We start from the raw sequence: 23,201 nt of genomic DNA, 5'->3' as shown, positions 1-23,201 counted from the left end.
GGGAAAATAAAATTCGAAATGACCCACCGGCGGTGGCTGTCCCTGGGGCCTTTGTCTAACTGGTCCCGCTCACTCCTCCTGGGGGGTGATGGGTGGACACCTTCTTATCGTATGAAATACAAAACCCCGTGGTCTCCCTCCCTGCGGGACTTTGATTCAGTTCACCCTGTCCTAAGAGTCTGGTCTTACCACAGGGTGACATGAGGTGACATGAGGTGACGTGAGGACCTGGGTGACAAGAGCTGACTGGTTTACCATGAGTTCAGGGACCTGCGCTTGGGGATCTCTCCCTAGCCTCCTAGTGGGAGAATACAATATCAAAAGTTTAAGTCAATTAATTTAAAATTAAAGCTGCACTTACCGGGTCCCAGCACTGTACCAGAGCCTCATGGGTATAAAAAACAAAGCAGTTTCATCAACCATGTTTCTATTTAAAATTTTGGATATTTCGTTCATTGTCGATTTTTTTTATTGGCAATCATTTTGGTCTGTGAAAATATGGGATGAACGTAGAATTTTTCGTGATCACTGAGTTTTTTGGGTGCTCTTAAATCATGTGCCGTGGGGTGACTGTCTCACGCGCTTCCCCCCTCCCTGTCCTGGTAATAAGTTCTACGTGAATGCTTTTAATCAAATCTCTCCAGTAACATTGGCGATGCTGTTTGTCCTCTATGGAGCTCCTGCGCCAGGCACGCGGGACACACAGCAAGCACTGACTCAAGAGGTCTGCGCAGGGAGGAGCAGCGATTCTCTCTATCCTGAGAAATTATCTGCCTCGAGTCAGCACCCAGGCAGGCAGGCGGGCAGAGGCAGGATTCCAGGCCCCACGGGGTCTGGCTCAGAGTCCCTTCTCCTGAATTGCGCTGTCTCTAAGGGACTGGATGTTTTCCACCTGTGCCTTGGAGGTTGATGCTGTTCTGCAACTTGATGTTTTCCTCGGAGGAAATGTGTCATATTGATTTCTGCTCAGGAGAGAGAACACATCAAATTCAACTGGAACTAAGTGACAAGATATAAGGAGAGTTATGTGAAAGTCCTTGATTCTGCTCATCCATGGGAAAGGGCTAGATGGTCCAATTTCTTTTCACTCATAATGAAGGTGGTTTTTACAGTAACTTTTTATAGTTCTTTTTTTAAAAAATGGAAGATGGAAAATATCTCTGTGTTAGTTTGTTCCTTAGTGATATTCCAACATAGTTTCTTTGCCTTTAACTTGCTTTTTTCTTCAGCTACATTTATCTTGACATTCTTCTTAGGAAATTTAGGTCTGCCCTTGAGATTTACCACCCTCATTCTGTAGACCTGGACTGCCCACGGTGGTGTCTGTACACCACAGTGCTTACACCATGTGAAATGTGGCTACTGTAATCAAGGTGTGCTCTGTGTGTGCCAGTTCACGCTGGAATTTGAAGACAGTCAGATAAAGAGGAAACAAACTATCCCATTAGTATTTTTTTCTATTGGTCACATATTGCAATGATATTTGAGGTCTCCTGGTTTAAATAAAATCTGTTGTCATGGCTAATTTTACCTCATTGAAGAAAGAAATTGAAAAGACCTCAGAAGGTAGAAAGACTTCCCATGTTCATGGATAGGCAGAATTAATATTGCTCAAAAGACCATACTACCAAAAGCAATATACAGAATCTATGCAATCCCCATCAAAACATTAATGACATTCTTTTAGAGAAAAAAGTTCTAAAATTCATTTTGGAAGAATGAAAGAGCCAGAATAGCCAAAGCAATTCTAAGTCAAAAAAGCCATGTTGGAGGCATCGCAATTCCTGACTTAGAATCATACTACAGTGCTACTGTAACAAAAGCTGGATGGTACTGGCATAAAAATAGACACACAGACAAGTGGTACAGAATAGAAGACACAGAGACAAACCCACACATCTGCAGTCTGCTGATCCTTGGCAAAGATGCCAAGACATATATTAGAGAAAACACAGCCTTTTAACAAATGGTGCTGGGAAAACTGGTTATCCATACGTGGAAGAATGAAAATGGACCTCATCTCTCACCCTGGACATAAATCAACTCAGCATGGACCAAAGACCAGAAACTATGCAACTTCTAGAAGAAAACGTAGGGGCAACACTCCAGCATATAGACCCAGGCAACAGCTTTCTCAATAGGACCCTGAAAGCTCAGGAAGTAATGCTAAGACTTAAAAAATGGGTGGCATCAAATTAAAAAGCTTCTGCACAGCAAAGGAAACAACTAGGAAGGTGAAGAGATAACCAACAGAATGGAAGAAAAAGCTTTGCTGGCTACTCTTTCGACAGAGGATTACTATCTGGAATATATAGAAAACTCAAAAAACTTAACACCATAAAAACCAAATAACCCCATTAATAAATGGGCAAAGGCATTAAACAGATGCTTCTCAAAAGAAGCACCTGGGAGCACTCCTATAATTCCTGTGCCTTGGGAGGCTGAGACAGGAGGATTGCAGGTTTAAAACCAGCCTCAGCAAATTAGTGAAGCCCTAAGCAACTCAGTGAGACCCTGTCTCAAAATAAAAAATAAAAAGAACTGGGGATGTGGCTCCATAGTTAAGCACCCAGGGTTCAATCCCTGGTACAAAATAAATAAATAATATAGATGACCAACATATATGAAAAAATGTTTAACATCATTAGCAGTTAATGAAATGCAAGTCAGACTACACTGAGATTTCATCTCAGTCAGAATGGCAGTCATCAAGAATATAAATAATAATAAATGCTGGAGAGGGTATGGAGAAAAAAGAACACTTTTACACTGCTGGTGGGATTGTAAATTAGAACAGCCGCTATGCAAATCAGTATGGAGTTTCCTCAAAAGTCTAGGCATGGAACCCCCATCGGACCCAGCTGCACCACTTTTTGGTATTTATCCTGAAGAATTAAAGTCCTCTTACTACAGTGATACATGCACACGTTTATAGCAGCACAATTCACAATGGCCAAACTATGGAACCAGCCCAGGTGTCCACCAGTAGATGAATGGATAATGAAAATGTGGTATATATATGCACAATGGGGTTTTATTCAGCCATAAAGCAAAATGAAATTTTGTTATTTGCAGGAAAATGGATGGAACCAGAGACCATTACATTAAGCAAAATAAGCCAAACTCGGAAGTTCAAGGGTTGTGTGTTTTCTCTCATATGTGGAAGGTAGGGAGGAAAACAAAAAAAGAAAGGTAGTCGGGTGGGGATCTCCAAAATCAAAGGGAGATCAGTGGAGGAAAGGGACCAATGGCTGGCAGGCGGGGAAGGAGGGGGAAGTGCTGGGGAGGGATATTGGCCAAATCATATTGCTATGTACAAATATGTAACAAAAAATCCCACTAGTGTGTATGATTCTCGTGCAACAATTAAAAAAATGTGGAGCTGGGCGTGGTGGTGCATGCCTGTCATCCCAGTGGTTCTGGAGGCTGAGTCAGGAGGATCTGAGTTTAAAGCCAGCCTCAGCAACTCAGCAAGGCCCTAAGCAACTCAGTGAGACCCTGTCTCTAAGTAAAATGCAAAACAGGGTTGTGGATGTGACTCATTGGCTAAGTGCCCCTAGGTTCAATCCCAGGTACAAAATAAATAAGTAAATTAATTAATTAAAGTAAATAAAAAAGTAGAAAGAAGGAAACAAATTTTTTCACCTGTTTTTGTTTTCAGTGTGGCTAATGGATATTTAAAATCATCCACGTGTCTCACCTCACTTCTGTTGGATAGCAGGACTCTAATGCCTCTCAAATGTTCCATGTATGAGACCAGGAGGTTGATGCATTATATTTTGTTTGTAACTATTGCAAGAACAAGCAAAATTTGTCAAAAAAAAAAAAAAAAAAAAAAAAAAAAAAAGAAGAACAAGGAAAGAAAAGATGATTTTTGAAGCTTCAAACCCACAGCCAACAGAGTTGGTTCCGCCACCTCCGCAGACACTTGAATTCTTTCGGCTGCTTTACATTCATAGAGGTTCGTAAGCAGCCAGGCCTGTCTTTAAAAGCAGAGCAGCTGCTTCTGAAAGACTTCACTGGCCTCTAACTGCCGTTGCACTAGATGCTCAGTTAAGCCCTGGTATTGATGGAGCTGTCTGTGTTGGCCCAAGTTCAAGACCCCGCAGCCTCGTCCTCTGTGTTGGGCTGCAGAATGCATTTCTGAGCCCCAGGGCCTGGTGTCTTGGCTTGCCCACCTTTGGGCAATTTCTCCCAAGTGAAATTTATTTCTTCTGCTTCTGGAGGAGGGGACGGGAGAGTCAAATGCCCCACCCCAGATACATTCTGTGGCGTAATTCGAGTTGGCTAATTAGGACACTGGAGGCCTCCACTTTGAAGATCTGTGCTTTTGTAAGATGTGTGTGTGTGTGTCGTCATCTGTGGACAGTGGATGTGGGCACAGGTTTTTGCCTGGCATCCACCATCTGCCTGGAGGAAGAATAGATTAGAGTCTGACATGACACATGGCCCGACAGAGAGGACTTTAGGTGGCCTTCTGAGGACTGGCCTGGGAGATTTTCTCTGCATAATAGAATAACTTTTATTCTGTGTGTTTTTTTCTCCCATTTTTCTGTAACTTCTGTCACCACCCCATTCTCTGGCAGCTTAGGCTCCTCTTTCTCTCTGTGCCTCCACATGTTATTTGAGCTTCAATTACCCGGCCCTTCGTTGGACTCTCCTGTATGCACGGCTCCTGTGGTTCTGCACGTTAATAAATTGATACATATCATTTTCTTATTCATTTGTCTACTGCCAGTTTATTTCACAGAGCCAACCTTCAGAGGGAAAAGATAACACTTAAAATCTCCCTACCCTGGCAAGTCCAAGATCTGGCCTTGCTAAGACCTCCTTCTCTGCCTCAGAGATGGCTCCTCTCGGCCAGACATGGTAGTCCATACCTGTAATCCTAGCCACTCGGGAGGCTGAGCCAGGAGGATTGTGAGTTTGAGGCCAGCCTGAGCAACTTAGCTGAGACCCTATCTCAAAATAAAAAAAATAAATAAATAAACAAAAACTTTTTTAAGGGATGGGGATGTGGCTCAGTGGTTAAGCACTCCTGGGCTCAATCCCTAGTACTAGAAAAAAAGAAAGAAGTGGTCCTTCCTGCTGCATCTTCACGTGGCCTCCAGGGGCATGTGTCGTGTTCTTTTCAGCATCTATAAAGACGTCAGTTCCATCCACGGGGCAGAGACCTTATAACTTAATCACTTGCCAACCCCCTTCCATTAGTACATTGAGGATGAACTTCCAACATCCAAAATCCAACATGTGGATTTTGGGGGGACCAACACTTATGCCATAATAGTTCTCAACGTGAGTTTGCAGAAGACGCAGTTTGCAGGCGACCCTGATGGAGAGGCAGGTTCCTGGGGCTGTGCCCTGGGGTATGCACCAGGCACATCACCTAGTCATTGGCAGTGACTCACCTTTCCTGCCTTCTCTCTCCGTTTCGACCTTCTCAGTCATCCGGCCAGTTCCCCGTTATCCTTCCTTTCCACACACCGTGGAGTCTAATTTACTTCCACCTAGACAGTGGCCACTCCTAGCTATCTAGAAATGTCTTTCAGGTGCATGAAGGGCGGGAGGTGGGAGAGTGTCCTTATTCTTTTTTCCCTCTTAATTTTCCTACGGATCAATGAAGTTTATTTAACCTGAAGGATATCTGAAGTCTCCTTTGATGTAAATGGGATATAATTTTTCAGCAAACCTTCCCCAGGCCTTGGAAGGTACTCCATAAATACTTATTCAATGAATGGGTTTCTCTCCTTTTCTTTTTCCTTCCCTCCCCTCCTCTCCCCTCCCCTCCTCTCCTCTCCTCTCCTCTCCTCTCCTCTCCTCTCCTCTCCTCTCCTCTCCTCTCCTCTCCTCTCCTCTCCTCTCCTCTCCTCTCCTCTCCTCTGTACCAGGGATTGAACCCAGGGGTGCTTAACCACTGAGCCACATCCCCAGCCCTTTTAATATTTTATTTAGGGACAGGTTCTTGCTGAGTTGCTTAGGACCTCGCTAAGTTGCTGAGGCTGGCTTCACAATCCTCCTGCCTCAGCCTCCCAAGCTGTTGGGATTAGAGGCGTGCACCACTGTGCCCTGCAAATAAATGGATTTCTTTCTTCTTATTCCTCTTGGGAATTATATTGATCCATCCTGGTCACCACGGGACTAATTCTATAATGCATTTAGGCAATAGTTAGCTAAATGCTGAGGAGTGGAGTATGGATTTTTGTTCCATATTGTGGAATGTGCTTTAATGCAGCAAATAAAAAAGCCCTTCAAGAATAACTGAATAGTCAGGCACGGTGGTGTATGCCTGTCATCCTAGCAGCTCGGGAGGCTGAGGCAGGAGGATCGTGAGTTCAAAGCCAGCCTCAGCAACTTAGCAAGGTCCTAGGCAACTCAGTGAGACTCTGTCTCTAAATAAAATACAAAAATGGACTGGGGATGTGGCTCAGTGGTTAAGAACCCCTGGTTCAATCCATGGTACCAAAAAACAAGAGTACCTGAACACACTGGCCTCCCTCTTTATTTTCTCCTTCCTCTCTTGGCCCACTACATCTGTTGGTTCTCCATCACTTCGGAACTGTATTTACTGGACTGTGAGTTGCAAGGAAGAAATCAAGCTCAAAGGGATTTAGCTTTAAAAACAAAAAAACAAAAAACCAAAAATTTAAAGTTATTGAATACCAGGCAGGGCTGTGGACCACTTGGTGTCACTAGGCTGCAGTGCTCTGTGTCATACCAGCTCAGCTCTCAGCCTGGCTCCACTGGTGTCAGTCAGACGCTGGCTATTGTTAAACCTCCACTCAGCATCCAAGGGGGCTGAAGATTCCAGTTTGCTCCAGGAAAAATAACCTGGGATTCTGTTCCTTCTTCTGTGCCGTGGCCAAGCAGGTTCATTGGCCAGGCCTGGGACACAGACCCACCTTAGATTGGGGTGGGAGGTCAACCTCACCTGGACTGCTTGGGTTGAGAGAAAGAAAGGCGATGATCTCCCAAGGCTAGTTCAAGGTTAATTATCACATACAGGATAGGGAGTTGGCAAAACAGATGAAAAGACCACTGTATAAACCCACGAAGGAGTCGTTTTTTTCTGTATCTCCATGAGATTGAATCTTGCCTGAGAAACCAAAGCCCTCCCTACTTCCAAAGCCCGTTGTTCCAGGATCCCCCTGCCCATCAACAGCCTGGGAGCTTCTTCAAGGCAGAGAGACGCCATCTTGGTTTCTGAACATAGCCCAGTACATTGTATACAACAGCTTTTTAGTAACAGTTCCCTTCAATTCAATGTTGTTGGGCACCTACTGTGTGCTGGGACTGTTGAATTAACGAAGCCTTGTGTTCTTTTCTTTTTACCCACCTTGCTGAGAAGCTGCCCATCTGCTTTCTTGGCTTCAGGCTATGGAGCAGCCAGGAAAGTGACCTCCTTTCTTCCGCCATCTTGAAACCCTCCTGCTGTGTGTTCTTGCAGTGGTCTTTCAAATTGGTTTTTACTCCACAGCCTGCTGAGATCCTGGACTTTGATATGATGGAAAATTAGTACTGTGGATTTGGGTGAGTTTCTGGGTCTTCTAGGCCTCACTTTCTTAGTTTATAAAGGGGACTTATATGGAATCTCCCACATAGAGCAAGTGTGGTGACCAGATGAGATGACCTGTCTGGAGTGCTCTGTAGAGCAGCTGGCTCCTCTGGGGACTGACATATGGTGATTTATATATGTAAACTAACAAGTATCGTTGGCCATTTATGTTCATTCATTCCACCATTGTGATATTTTTGCTGTGTGTGAGGCCCTCTCACTCCATGTGGCATAAAGATAACAAAGATAAAACTGTTTGAAGGACTCTGGTTTCTAGGTGGACACATTCTGGAAAATAGGCAGTCACGGCACGGCTTATGATCTCATGGTCCATGTGGTTCAGTCCCAAGAGCTGTGTATATCCAAAAGGAATTTCAAACTAACCCAGACTTCTAGAATATGGTGGAAGAGAAGCATATGCTCCTTCTCTTTTCCTCTGGCGTCAGCACCCTCTGTGCATTGAGACGTGCTGCTCTTTTCAGGTGGTGGACTGACTGGATCCAGCGCCACCTCCAAGCCCAGGTGCCAGGGCTCCCTGAAGCACTATTCTCTTCCCTTGAGCTCTTCACAGTTGTCTTCTCTGCCCCAGGGCTTCTCTTTGTCTCTGTAACCTGGGTAACATGTGCTTTTCCTTCACCTGTCGCCTTCTCTGATAGCCTTCCTGGTCTTGGCCTTGGTCCATGTCTCTCTTCTCTCCTAGCTCCTCTTCCTGGTGCATGCTGAAGTCAGAATTAAAGACAGGCAGTTAGGATAGGCAGGTGATTGGGTCGAATCGAAAAATGGAGGCCAGTTTGGAGCCAGGAAGTTGGAAACTGCCCCTGGGAGATGGGAATATTCATATCTCCAGAGCCCTCTGATACCACCCCTCCCAAAAAGGTGGTTAATGAAGCAGCTCCTGAGCAGATAGAGAGCCACTAATCTACGCCCCTGGGCTGCTACCTGCCTGGGTCACTCCTTTTGGCCCTTCCCCTGCCCATCTGCTTCCCACCTTTTGGCCATCCCACCTGCATCTCCTAGGCCTAGTCACAAAGGCCAGAAGGAGGGAGATAAGGGGGGAGGAAGCAGGAGGACAAAGGAAACTTTAATCTCTAAAATGGGCAGGACGCTCTCACTTCTTGGGACACCAGAACACCAGCCATGGCCCCCTTGTCCCTCCCGGGAGAAGTCTGTGTTACTACCTTTAAGTAAAACCTGCTCTATATGCTTGCCTCGGCGTGCTTCTCTAATGTTCAAACATTTGAGGAAGCAGAACTTGTCACCGATAACGCTAGTATCAATGTCACCGGTCATGGGTCAACCCTCTCTTTATGTGACTGTGGATGTCCTCTTGGTGCTCCTGACTGTTGCATGTGGCTCTCAGGTTGAGCCTCCTGAGAGGGGACATGACTTCCTGTGTTCCTTGGTATGCTGGTTCCAAATTGGATAAAGAAAGGCAAGAAGAAAAGTGGTCCTTGCTAGAGATGATTCTCAGGGTCCTCTAGGTGTGATAGTCCTCCAGTGGCATTTCTAACATGGTCTCTATGATGTTTGGTGGTTTAGTTTATAAAATGATAGTAAAAGCAGAATAGCATAACCTGTATGCCTTGTCACCAGTTAGAATTACGATGGACTTTTGGCTTTTAGTGGAGGTAAGCAAATTACTTAACCTTTTAAATCTCGTTATTACTTGGCAATTATCAAGAATACAAGGAACAATAAATGTTGGTGAGGATGTAGGGGAAAAGGTGCACTCAGACATTGCTGGTGGGACTGCAAATTGGTGCATCCACTATGGAAAGCAGTATGGAGACTCCTCAGAAAACTTGGAATGGAACCACCATTTGACCCAGCTGTCCCACTCTTTGGTTTATACCCAAAGGACAAAATCAGCATACTATAGTGACACAGCCACATCAATGTTCATAGCAGCTCAATTCACAACAGCTAAGCTATGGAACCAACCTAGGTGCCCTTCAACAGATGAATACATAAAGAAAATGTGGGGTCTATATACACAATGGACTATTATGCAGCTTTTAGGAAGAATGAAATTATGCATTTGCCAGTAAATGGGTAAAACTAGAGACTATCATGCTAAGTAAAATAAGCCAATTCCCAAAATCCAAAGACTGAATGTTCTCTCTGACATGTGGATGCCAACACACAATAAGTGAGGGCAGGGAAGAATAAAAGTTCACTGGATGAGACAAAGGGGAATGAAGGGAAGGGAGGGGGATGGGAACGAGAAAGAGTGGAATGAAGGGGACGTCACTTTCCTATGTTGGCCTATGAACACACGACCAGTGAAACTCCACACCATGTCCAACCATGAGAGTGGGAAGTTATGCTCCATGTATGTAGGATGTGTCAAGATACACTCTACTGTCATGGGTATCTAAAAAGAACAAATAAAAAAAATCTCATTACTAAACGGATGTGACAACCGGGCCTATCATGGGTTGCTATGAGCTTCTTATAAGACGATGCAGAAAAAGCCCTCAGCACAGCACAGAGCACATGGTAAGGCCCCAGTGATGGTGGATATTACTATCATCAATGTAGAAATTTGTTCTGGAGATTCCCCAAAGGTTTTTCAAGATGAACCATCAACAATGGTTTTCTTTAAGAAGCAGCTTGATTAAAAAAAAAAAAAAAAAAAAAAAAAAAGATAATTAGGAAAAAAGACACAAACAGCATGTTGGTTACAGAGAGGGAAGATCGTTTTGTTGTGGTTGTTTTCTTGCTTCTGTTTTTCACACCTGTTTTCTCAGAGGAATGGAACTCTGTGTCTCGCCAAAACTTGACAACAAGTAAAATTCGTGGTTTAAAGTCATCAGCAGCCATAGGAAATGTGAAATAAAAATCTCTCGTTTGCTTTGGAGCGTCCGGACGGCAAGGACAGCTGGAGTGTTGCTATTTTTTATTTCAAATAAAAGAGTCAGCTCCTCGTTACCATAGAAACAACCAACCTAATTATAAGGAGTTTTGTTCACTGGATAAAAAGTCATCATTTCTCTTTCCTCCCCACGCTCAGACAGGTCCCCCAAATATTGGCATGGATTTGGCCCTGGATGAAGAGATTTGCTCTCTTTCTTAAAATAATTGCAGCATATTGACCAACCAACATAGGAGAGAAGGCCCAGGGAGCTGGCCAGAGCTCGGAGAAATCACATCCACAGCTTGTCTTGTGCTCGCAAAGAAGCGATGAGCATTTAGCAAGAACAAATTAAGTGTTTTAAAATAAAGTTTGCAGGAACTGATGGATCCCAGGCTATCCTCCTGCGAGGCAGCCATGCTTTTTCTGTCTGGGGGTAGGAGAGTGGACTCTGCTCCATGCTAAGGTCCATTCTAGCTCTGGGCTCCTCCTGGTCTGGGATTTTATGCTGGCATTCTAAGATCAACCATTATGTAACATTTCAGCGATGGGAGAAGAAGTGCAAGAAAGTGTATATTCCAAGAACCAACCAGTGACTGGATATATGTTTGAGGTTTGCTAGAATGAAAAATAGAAAATAGTTCTTTCTCATCCGGGCTTAACACAGTGAGCCCTCTTGGGCATACCCCCATCTCCTTGAACTTGCTGTCTGTGCACTGACCATAGTACTGATGCGTTCCCCAGAGTGGAGATTCTTTTCCTTGATCCTGAGAGGTAGCCTGCCCATTTGTAGCAGATAAAAAGCAAAATGGTCTTGAGTAAGAGTGGTGGATGGATTTTCCTGATGAGATTCCTTAGGGGTTGAAGATTTTGCAAGTGCAGTTAATATATTTGGGGGGGATTCCATTTATAGATGTGCCAGCTGTAGGTTCATGCTGGTGCTGGACACATTGCTTACATCTTGTTGACACTGAAACACTCCGTTGTGATGTGAATGATCTGTACACACACGTCAGGAGTCCTGGGAGATCCTTCAGGCTCTGTCCATGGGGGAGGGGTCACGTTTCCCATCTGGGCCAGAAACAAGGACATAAAAGGCAAAAGTCTGTGAAGACTGGGGTCCCTGAAGAAACTGTAAACACCAAAAGACATTCGTTGGCCTGTGTAGGGGATGGGTTGAACAAAGAGTGGGGGTAGACATGAGTGAGGCGCTGTACCCTGGGTGACATCGTGTGTTTGTTCTGTGCTTGTTCAGAGCAGATGTCTTGATTTGGATGACAGTTGCCTCTGCTTGTGCTTGGTCCTCGGCTCTCCACGCCCGTGCTCCCCTACTTTTCTTTTAAGTGTCATTTAATTTAAATTAAATTTAATTTGGTACCAGGGATCGAACCCAGGGGTGCTCAACCACTGAGCCATATCCCCAGTCCTTTTTTATATTTTGAGACAGGGTCTCGCTGAGTTGCTCAGGGCCTCCTTAAGTTGCTGAGGTTGGCTGAACTTGAGATCTTCCTGCCTCAGCCTCCCCAGCTGCTGGGATTACAGGTGTGTGCCATCACACCAGCCCTCATTTTATCTTTAATTGACAACTGTTTTAATTAGCTTTATGGTGACCTGACCAACATACCCAAGAACGACTTAGAGGAGGAAATGTTTGTTTGGGGCCCTTGGTTTCAGAGGTCTCAGTCCATAGACAGCTGACTCCATTGCTCTGGGCCCAAGGTGAGGCGGAGCATCATGGAGGCAGAGAGGGAAGGAAGGGGCCACAGGGAAGATGAGTCCTTCCAGGGCACACCCGCCCCCTGTGACCCATCTCCAGCAACACCCCCACCTGCCTACAGTTACCACCCAGTCAGTCCACTCAACCTAGGGTGGACTGATTAGGTGACAAAATCTGATCATTTCACCTCTGAATATTCCTGCAGAATCGCAGGAGCTTTTGGGGGAACCCCCATATCCAAACGATAATAGCAACTAACATTTTGTGTTTATGTATGGGGTATAGTATGTTTTGATTGCTGTATACATTGTGGAATGATAAAATCAGACTAACATCCATCACTTCACATCGTTATCATTTCTCTGTGGTGAGAATATTTAAGATCCGCTCTCTTAGCTATTTTGAGATATGTAATATGTTGTCATCAACTGCAGTCACCCTCCTGTGCCACAGATCCAGATCTGCTGTCTCACGGGAACTTTGTACTATTTGACCAGCATCTCTTCTTTCCCTGTCCAGCCTCCTCCACAGCTTCTGGTAACCACCACTCTATGCTCTGCTTCCTAGGAGTTCACCTTTTTCAGATGAGAAGTATCAGAGAGGAAGTTTGCTCTTTGTCTCTCTGGACCTGCAAAATGTCCTCTGAGTTCACCCAGATTGTAACAAGTGAGGCAGTTTCCTACATCCCCCCCCCCCAATATATATGTCATTGATAGACACAATACCTTTATTTTATTTATTTTATTTTATTTTTATGTGGTGCTGAGGACCAGGCCCAGTGCCTCACATGTGCTAGGCAAGCACTTTACCACTGAGCTACAACCCCGGACCAATTTCCTTCCTTTTTAAGGCTGAATAACTCTCCACCATGTTTATACAATATTAAAAAAAAATCATTTGTGCTTCGATGGGGACTTCAGTTGCCTCCCTGTCTTGGCAATGAATATGAGAGTATGTCTCTCTGACATGCTGATTTCCATTCCTTTGGGCATATACCCAGAAGTGGGTTTGCTCATATGATAGCTCTATTTTTAGTTTTTTGAAGAAACTTCATACTGTTTTCCAAAATGACTATTCTGATTTACAATACCACCAATAGTGTGTAAGAGTTCTCTTCTTTCCACATCCCCCCCCCTTTTTTTTAATATTGGCCAGTCTAACAGGTGGAACATGATATTTCATTGTGGTTTTAATTCATATCTCTGATGATTAGAGATATTGAACATTTTTTCATATATCTGTTAGTCACTTACACATCTTTGCTTTTGAGAAATGTCTATTCAGGCCTTTATATGTTTCTTTTCTTTCTTTCTTTTCTTTTTTTTTTGGGGGGGGGGTACCTGGGATTGAACCCAGAGGTGCTTAACATAACACTGAGCCACATCCCCAGCCCATTTTGTATTTTATTTAGAGACAGGGTCTCCCTGAGTTGCTTAGGGCCTCACTGAGTTGCTGAGGCTGGCTTTGAACTCAAGATCCTCCAGCCTCAGCCTCCTGAGCTGCTGGGATTATAGCCTGACAGGGATTTGTGTGTGTTAACATTCTGAGGTACCATCAATTGGTGTTCCAAACTGGTCACACCATTTCAGATTCCCATCAGCAATGTATGAGGCTTACTATTTCTCCACATTCTTGCCAGCACTTGTTATTGTCTGTCTTTTTTGTTATTGTCTTTCAGTGTGTGTGTGGAAGGGAATTTATTTTTGCATTTCCTTTTTTTAACAGAGCAAGTAGATCCTCAGAGCTGTCAGCTGGGAAACTGTAGGACTGAAGTAGAATTTTGCCTTTTTGTGTGTGTGCATGCTGCTTTTTCTTTTCTTTCTTTCTTTTTTTTTTTAAGATAGCATCACTTTCCTTTTATTTTAAAGGGAAGTCATTATAGTGACTTTTGAAGGAACGGCTTTAGTGAGATATAATTTACATCCCACACAATTCACCCTTTTAAAGTATATAATTCAATGGCTTTTAGTATAGAGTTGTGCCTCCGTCATGAAAATTTTCAAATATTTTTCCTCCCTTAGGAGGAAAACTTGTTACCCTCAGCCACCATCCCCCAGTCCCCCTCCCTCACCCAGCCCTAGGCAACCACTAATTTACTTTCTATCTTTATAGATTTGCCTGTTCTGGACATTTCACGTATTTTACAATCATGATTCCTTTCCATTGATGGCAGAGTATATTGGTTTTTCTATGAGATTATCAAGTTCCCCTTTAAAATAAATAGATTAAAAAGAAAAACTTCGTAAGCTTAAATAATATTAAATAAAAATAATAGAGGTGATGTGTGCAGAAAATGTAGAAATGGCCACGGAGATGGGTGGTGGGCCAGAGAGCCGATATCCTCAAGGTTCGATGCAAATGGATGGGGTTTGGGAAATGGCGGCTGATAGATGGGATTGGACTGGATGGGTCAAGGAGAATGCTTCATCCTGGTCTAGCATCATGCAAGCTGTGAGAGTCTCCTGGGACGCTGCATCTGCAGCACTAGAGAGCAGCTACCTCTTGGGAGGTGGGTGACCTTGCACATTAGTGCCCACATTGGCCAAGCTAGCCAAATGGGCATGAGGAATGAGGTCGGCTTCACGGATTGAGGTAGGAAAAGGTGATTGACACCTGAGAAGCATCCGGGACACTGCCCGGCACTCAGTGCTTGTGAAGTGTCAGCTGCTGGCCAATTCCAGTGGTAGCCAAGGGGAAGCTCTGGTCCCTCCCACCTCCACCCTTTCCCAATTCAACTCCTCCATTGCCGGCTCTGCGCCTTTGCTGGCCTCCCAAGCAGAGGGTTTGGGTAGCAGCACACCTGTCCCCCTTGCAGAGAGGAAAAGCTTCTTCAGCTCAGGGCGTGGGAACGGCTGCCTTTTCCTGCTCACACACCCCAGCCAGCTTTCAAGTTAGAAACACATTGTCCTTCACCAAGTTTGCAAAACCACAGGTTCCCTTTTTATGTTTTTTTGCAAATTGCATCCAATCAAATGGAGAGAGCCATGTTCAGCTGGGGGCAGAGCATCTTTGCAGAGTATCCATTTACCAAGCAACCCCAGGACATGGACACGTGTCCCAACCCCAGTGTTTGGAACGCATCCGCAGACCAGAAACATGATAAACGATTTTTTTAAAAAAACCATTCTACAAGTAAAATGGAATTTTAAAGTGCACTTTGAACATGTTTTTCTTTGGTTGGATCAACCATATGTTAAAGTAAGTTTCACCTATGGCAACAGTTTTCATCTGAGGCTTATTATAGCTTAATAAAAGAGTGTGTGGGTGGCAAGCAGAATCTTGTGCAGAGCTGCTGGAAAATTGGGACTAATGGCTTTTGTCTTTTTGCCTTGTGATCTGAAATGGTTTGGTGTTTGCCTGGGTTGCGGACAAGTGAAGCTGAGCAGCCATCACTGCACGACCTGAGCAAGGCTCCGAAGCTGTCCCAGAGCTGGGGGCCTGCGGCAGGGAGGCGAAAGCCCAGGACTCGCCTGCCTGGGTTCAAACCCAGCCCCACCACTGCTCAGTAGCTGCGTGAAGATTGACAGTGTCAGCCCCTCCATGCTTAGACTACTTCATCTGAAATATGGTGAGATATGTGGTCTCACAGGAGGGTTGCTGGCCAAGCGCAAGTTTGCGTGTGAAGTTCACCCACATGCTCGCCCTCAAGCCAACTCACCTACCCTTATTGATGTCGCCATTACTGCTGCTTCCCCTCTCTTCCAGAGCCAGTGGCGTGTTTGATTCCTTTGGGTGAATCCAGAGTGCCCTCGGGTACCTGATCTGGTCACCGCATTGAACTTGGCCACACCAGCCTCTTCTGTTTCTGGAACACCCAGCTCGATCCAGCTTCAGCATCTTGGCATTAACTGACTCTCCTGTCTAGCCTGTGGTTGCTCCTGCTCTTCACAGGGCAGCTGTCTGTGAACCTGAGGGTCTTTCACTGGTGACTCTCCCCTTCTCTGATCAATCCTGATCAACTGATCTCTGATCAATCTCACTGTGTTTCCTTCACGGCCCCCATCTAAATGATCTGGTTCACTCCTTTGATTCCTCATCTGTTGTCCATCTTCCCCTCTGGACTGTTAGCTCCATCAAGGGAGAGCCCTTATGAGTCTTGCCCAAGGTCCTGTGGTCGTGACCTAGCTCAGGGCCTAGCCCATGGTTGGTACTTCTTGAATACTGGTTGGATTTTGATGTGTAGCTTGGGCTTCTAGTACAGTTTCTTAGATAGAGGGATGGGACCAGATGCTGTGGAGTAAGTCTTGCGCCAGGAAGGCTGCCTGAACATATCAAAGCTTTGCGTGCTGAACCTGCCCCCACGTTCCCCTGAGCCACCTTGGTGCCATCAGGAGGAAGACAGGACAAGAGTGCCTGCTGATGAGAGTGATCAGAAGTGGCTGAGATCAGAGGACCCGGTTTTCATGCCAGAATATAGGAAGCCACTCCTCACCTAGGGTAAATGCAGACAGATAGATGGCCTTTGTTATCTAAGTAATTAAGAGTCATGCCCAGGGAACCATTGGAATGGTTACAATGACAATTTTTACAATGCCTCAAGTGGCAGTCATTGGAGGGGAAGAATGTCCTTCTGGGGCATGCTTGTCACCAGATCCAGGCTGTTGTTTCAACATGCCCTCAAATTATTGGAGAGAGAGATAAAGAGTAATCTAATAAATATACCTATGATTAGCTGCTTATTAAAATAAATGCCATGAAGGAAAATCAGAGTACTGCTCTGGTTTCTGTTAATGAGAATCACTGGAGGAGGCCCACTTTAGATGGGGAGATCAAAATGGATGACTGAGCTGGGCGCAGTGGTGCAGGCCTGTGATCCCAGCAGCTGGGGAGGCTGAGGCAGGAGGACCAACAGTTCAAAGTCAGCCTCAGCAAAAGCGAGGCCCTAAGCAACTCAGTGAGGCCCTGTCTCCAAATAAAATACAAAAAAGGACTGGGGATGTGGCTCAGTGGTCAAGGGCCCTGAGTTCAATCCCTGGTATTCCCTGCAAAAAAAGACTGAATTCTGTAAAGAAAGTGAATGTGGTTTCCTAAGTTTATCAGGCAAAGTAGATCTGATGGCCCTTAACCCAGATTCCTTCCCCCTCCTTAACTGAGGGATCCTCATGGATTCTTTAAGCACACAGTTAATCTCTCCTCATCTCACTGTTAGTGGATGCTCAGTTCTCTCCTTGCCCCAGTGTCTATACCTCTCTGCTGCCTCTTCCCCAGCCAATAGGGATGAGCATCTGGGGTCGGAAGCCACACACAAACCTTTGTTCTCCTGGATGGCCAACTTCCAGGGCCCCTAAATGAGAAATGAAATTCTCTTGGGAGGGAGGAAGAACAATGGTAGCTCTGATCACCTGCTTGGCCTGGCCCAGTCTTACTTGCAGTATCCTAGAAGCTTCCAGAACAGATCCTAGTGCTGCTTGGAATCACACAGGAAGGTGGATGTTTTGGCCAGTGGCCGCCCCTTCTTCTTTCACCCAACTTCAGACATGGGAGGGCCACCCCCCACACACACTTACGAAAAGCATTGAGGCTTATAAAGTGAGAGTGGACAGGGACGGAGCCAGAGAACAGCCAGGAGGTGCGCTGGAGGAAGGCTGGTGTGTGTCATGGAGAATGAAGGACGCCACCTCTGGATTTGATCCCAGAGGTATGAGGGTTCCAGAAAGGCTCTAAGCCAAGGGCAGTTGCCACTGTAGAAGACTGTCTCACTCCAGTCAGAATGTGGTGATCGAGAACACAAGAGACAATGAATGTTGGCAGGATGTGGGGCAAAAGACACACTCATTCATCGTTAGTGGGACTGCAAATTGGTGCAGCCACTCTGTAAAGCAGTGTGGGGATGCCTCAGAAAACTTAGAATGGAATCAACACTATCCCACTCCTTGGTTTATACCCAAATGACTTAAAATCAGCATACTACAGTGATGCAGCCACATCAATGTTTATAGCAGATCAACTCACAATAGGTGAGCTATGGAACCAGCCTAGATGCCCTTCAACAGATGAATGGATAAAGAAAATGTCGCCTGTATACACAGTGGAATATTACTCAACCATAAAGAAGAATGAAGTTATGGCATTTGCCAGTAAATGGATGGAGCTTGGAGAATATCATGCTAAGTGAAATAAGCCAATCCCAAAGAACCAAAGGCTGAATGTTCTCTCTGATATGTGGATGCTAATGCACAATAATCAGAGTGGGGAGAGGGAAGAATAGAAGTCCATTGGATTAGACAAAGGGGAATGAAGGGAAGGGAGGAGGATGGGGACAGGAAAGACAGTGGAATGAAGGGGACGTCACTTTCCCATGTTCATATATGAACACACGACCAGTGAGACTCCACACCATGTCCAACCACAAGAATGGGAAGGCACACTCCATGTAGGTACGATGTGTCAACATACACTCTACTGTCATGTGTATCTAAAAAGAACAAGTTAAAAAAAAAAAAAAAAGACTCCTGGCCAACATGGAGGATAGTTTTCTGGACCACAAATTCCAAGAAAGAGACATGAAAGGAGCATGCAGTTTCCAGGTGTTAAACGATGGGGTTCAGATGCGCAGAGTGGTCAAGAAAATAGGATGAGTGACTGAGCTGGAGAACAGTTAGATCAGGGATGTCAGCCTAGATACAGCGCCAAGGTCCCCGGAGTGTACGACCTCTAAAATTCCTCAGAAACTGCAGGCGTGGAAAGTGTCATTGAAAGGATTCACAGTGGTCAGACTTGGATGCTGGGTGGAAACTTCCTTAGGGTTCTACCTGTTTCTTCCAGGTGAAACGATCAGATTTCCTTTATCCATTCATCTCTCATTTGTAGCAACAGGGATGGAATATCCCGTTAAGTGAAAGAACTCTGGCACAGAAAGACAAATATGTAGTCTCACTTATGTGTGAAAGCTAGAAAATGGGTCTCATAAAAGGAGAGGGTAGGAAGGAGGTCACCAACGCTTGAGAAGGGTGTGGGGGAGGGAGAGATGGGGAGAGGACGGTGAACGGATAGAGGGGTGCACAGGAGGGAGGCTGTCTAAGGTTCTGGAGCGCAGGAAGATATCCATGGTGTTTATTCCCAATAGCTAGTAGAGAGGATCTGGAATGTTCACAACCAAAATGAATGATAAAGATCTAAGGTGCTGGATGAGTGACCCCTGTCTGATCATCGCACATTGTGTTCATGTATTGAAATGTCACTCTATAACCTATAAATCTGTGTGATTATTAGGTGTCATTTTAAAACAAAATGTTTAAAAAAGAGTGCCATAGATATGGGCAATCTTATTGACATGATCAGAATCTTCTAGAACATCAGTATGGTGATGGTTCCATATCTCAGTAAACTTATTAAAAATATCGGTTCGTACAGTTACAATAGGTAGGTAAGTTTTATGATATGCAAACTGCATGCACATGCACCTCAGTAAAGTTTTTTAAAAGGAGGTCTCCGTAGTCCAAAGAAGATTGAAAACCACTGAGTTATTATAGGTGTTGGATTAAAGTATAGTGGTTGATTTAATGTGTCTGCTTGGTGAGGCTGTGGTATGCACTTGTCTTAATGGTCAAAGACTTGTGTAGATGTTTCTGTGAGGGTACTCTTTTTTTGGGGAGGCAGGATGGGGACCAGGGATTGAACGCAGAGGCACTTGACCACTGAGCCACATCCCCAGGCCCATTTTGTATTTTCTTTAGAGACAGGGTCTCACTGCGTTATGTACTGCTTTGCTGTTGCTGAGGCTGGCTTTGAACTCAAGATCCTCCTGCCTCAGCCCCTGAGCTGCTGAGATTACAGGTGTGGGCCACCCGTCTCGGCTGTGAGGGTATTCTTTAGGTGTGATTGATATTTATCATCGGTTAGCTTTAAGTAAAACATATTTCTCTCTGGAATGTGGGCACACCTCCTTTCAATCAGTTGAAGATCCTAAGGGAAAAGACAGAGGATCCCCCAAGAAAGAAGAGATTCTGCCTCTGGACTGTAGCAGAATCCCTGCCTGAGTTTCCAGGCTGCAGTAACGATTCGTATGTGACTCTTCAGCTTCCTAGCCTGCCCTACAGATTTTAGACTTGCCAGCCCTGACAAGCCTATGAGCCAATTCTTTAAATAAATCTCTTTTTCTGTCTCCTATTGGTTCGGTTTCTTTGGGAAACACGGGCTGCTACATAAAGTAAAATAAAATATTTTGGTTGCTTGACTGTGCTAAGGCATATTCTGATCTACTCTGCACAGGTGCGTCATGAGCTGTTGGCACATCAGGCAGCCCCGGGCATTCTGGAATATGTCGGGCCAGAGACCGTGGGGATCCTGGATCTGCTCCAGGCAGAGGTCTGATCCAGGTCCAGTGTACCGTGTGAGGGTGGGCAGGCCGCGCAGCCTGGCTCTTGATGGGAAGCGGGCGAGGCACACTGGCCCCCTGCCTGCTGTTTGTGTGCTGAGGGACTCTGGGACTGTGGCCCTCAGAATGCAGCCACCCTCTCTTGGCTCTGGATGTGAGTGTGTGTGTGACAGCGCAAAGGCAGTAGTGGTCAGCCACGGTGTTGGACTTTGGGAAGGGTTGACCAGAGGCCAGTGGAGAGGACAGCCCGACGCCAGGGAGCTCTGGTCCCCACCCAGCTCTGGTTCATGAGTCCATCTTGCAGCTTTGCACTTGGGAAGCTTAGGGTTTTCTCTTTCTGTTCTGGCCACACTACTCAAGGATGGCCCTACCCTGATGGAAGGATGGCAGGGAGGTAATCCAGCCAGACGGTTCGGGGGAGGACACTCAGAAGCATGGAGACCTCTTACACAAAACAGACTGGGACGGAGGTTCACCTTGGACTTGGACTTGATGACTCAGTTTTGCTTTTATTTCTCTTTTTTGGTACCATGGATTGAACCCAGGGGTGCTTAACCACTGAGCCACATTCCCAGCCCTTTTTATATTTTATTTAGAGACAGGGTCTCACTGAGTTGTTTAGGGCCTCCCTAAGTTGCTGAGGCTGGCTTTGAACTCATGATCCTCCTGCCTCATCCTCCTAAATTGCTGGGATTACAGGCGTGAGCCACCACACCCAACTGATCCAATCTTTTTTGAAAACCTACTATGTGTCAATAATTGGATTGGCACATAGTAGGTTGAAGATATTGACAGTCCATATTCTCTCTCTCTATTTTCATTTATTTATTTGGTAATGGTTATTGAACCCAGGGGTGCTTAACCACTGAACCACATCCACAGCCCTTTTTATTTATTTATTTTTTTAACAGTGATAAAATATACTTTTATTTACTTTGTTGAATCAGAGGGTCATAAAAAAATTATTGCTAAAGTAGGTATCAGCAAACAGGTGCTTTAGAAGTCCAGTTACCTTGGAATTTATTTAAACTAAGAGAAAAAGGTTATAATGTTTTCATGCAATACACATTTGGTTCTTTAAATAACAATTGTGACAAATAGCAGAAAGAATTAAAGAATGCTGCACTGATGATCCATATAAAACACCAACATTTTAGGTCGTACATAATTAAAGAAATATCTTACCTTTCCAAATACTGTGATAGCCAATACACAGAGGCATGCCTTAGGTGCGCATAGGAAAGCAATTTAAAAAAGGGAAAAAAATCACACTGGAACTACTTAATTTTGTTAAAACCACTAAGCAAGAAAAGCCACATTGAACTTCCATACTGATTTTACAGTTTCTATACAGTGCCTTGACTTAAATCCAAGAGCAAAAGTTAAGACTCTCCTCCTCTATTTTTGGTAAACAACTGCATGGTAAACTTAGATGACTTTCCCCTCTGGATTTTACCTGGGAGTGGCCTTTGTAATATTTTATTTAAAAGAGGGCAGGTTTGGCACTTTTATACTGATGTCACCAATGTTAATATTTCTTGGGATCTCAGGAAGATTCATATTCTTTACAGTTGATACAGCACGGGCTGGAGCTCCTGCTAAGCCAGCCTCAGATTTCTCCAGTTTATTTTGTGCATCAATTTGTGTAACAATCTCATTCATGTTGGTCTCCAATACCATTCCCGCCCCCCATCACCACTTCTGCAAGAATGTTGTGAACCTTGTCTACATGGAAAATTAGATCCAGTTCACAGACATTTTCAAAACATTTGTCTAAGGTTTCCACGAATACTTGAATTAGATCTAAAATGCCAAGTTCACTTTCTGAAGAATCCACACAGAAGACAAAATACAGGGTTGCATAATGTCTATAAATCAGTTTGTTGTCAGATCCTCCAATTAATAATCCTCCTTCTAGGAAATTACAAACATTTTCCTCTCTCTTAGGTACCAAATGGAAAGTCTCTCTGATGATTTGCTGTTGTGTATCTTCAGTATAGAGTTGGTAGAACTTGGAGAGCTGCGGCTTCCCGTGGTTGTTGAAGATGAGGATCACCTTGATCATGGCTGGGCCTGGCTGACCGGGTGGGCGCTGGGGGCCAGGGCGGGGCGGGCATGAGAGCCTTGCCTTGGAATCTGACCAGCGATCCTTCCCCACCCGCCCCCTCCCACACGTGCGCACTTTTATTTTATTTTATTTTATTTTTTCAGACAGGTCTCACTGAGTTGCTTAGGGCCTCACTAAGTTGCTGAGGCTGGCCTCAAACTTGTGATCCTCCTGCCTCAGCCTCCTGAGCTGCTGGATTATAGGCATGCCCCATGGTGCCTGGCCTAGTCCATATTCTTGCTGTGTTACCAGAAAGAACAAAAGAGGAGAGAGCACATCTCCTTTGTGAAGACTGGTACCAGGTTTATTTTAAAGGAAGGAAACACAGTTTTTCTGTCTGGTTAACATATCAAGGATTTCCCAGCTCCAGTGCTTGAGAATGTCAGGGCATGGGACCCTCCTGTGGTCCACGTATTGGTGTTGAGTGCTCTCTGGCTTCTGGGAGTATTTGTAGAAGGTCACAGAATAGTTTACTGGGAGGATGATTTAGATTCTGTATAGTCTCTGCTATTTCCTGGGTCTTTGAACTTTTGCAAGTTCCCACTCTCTTAGAGTCCTTGTTCCCTCATCGGGAAACTCCTTTTCTTCACACGGTTGTGCAAGGATCGGAGGGAATCGTGACCATCCAGAAAACTTGCATGGAGGTACCATGTG

The 23,201-nt window shown here is 44.9% G+C and overlaps 1 protein-coding gene and 1 pseudogene across 2 annotated transcripts in view; one reads left to right on the top strand and one right to left on the bottom strand.

Moving 5' to 3' along the window:
* The window catches only part of PRICKLE2 (prickle planar cell polarity protein 2), a 355,816-nt gene that overhangs the window by 58,843 nt on the left and 273,772 nt on the right, over positions 1 to 23,201 (top strand). The gene's annotated exons all lie outside the window — the stretch shown is intronic.
* LOC306646043 (AP-3 complex subunit sigma-1-like) lies at positions 21,763 to 22,562 on the bottom strand (annotated as a pseudogene). The gene has a single exon. The product of its transcript is annotated as an AP-3 complex subunit sigma-1-like (transcript).

This window comes from Sciurus vulgaris (assembly GCF_902686455.1).
Source record: "Sciurus vulgaris genome assembly, chromosome: 16".
Classification (NCBI taxonomy): domain Eukaryota; kingdom Metazoa; phylum Chordata; class Mammalia; order Rodentia; family Sciuridae; genus Sciurus; species Sciurus vulgaris.
This window is presented reverse-complemented; position numbering and strand designations above follow the sequence as displayed.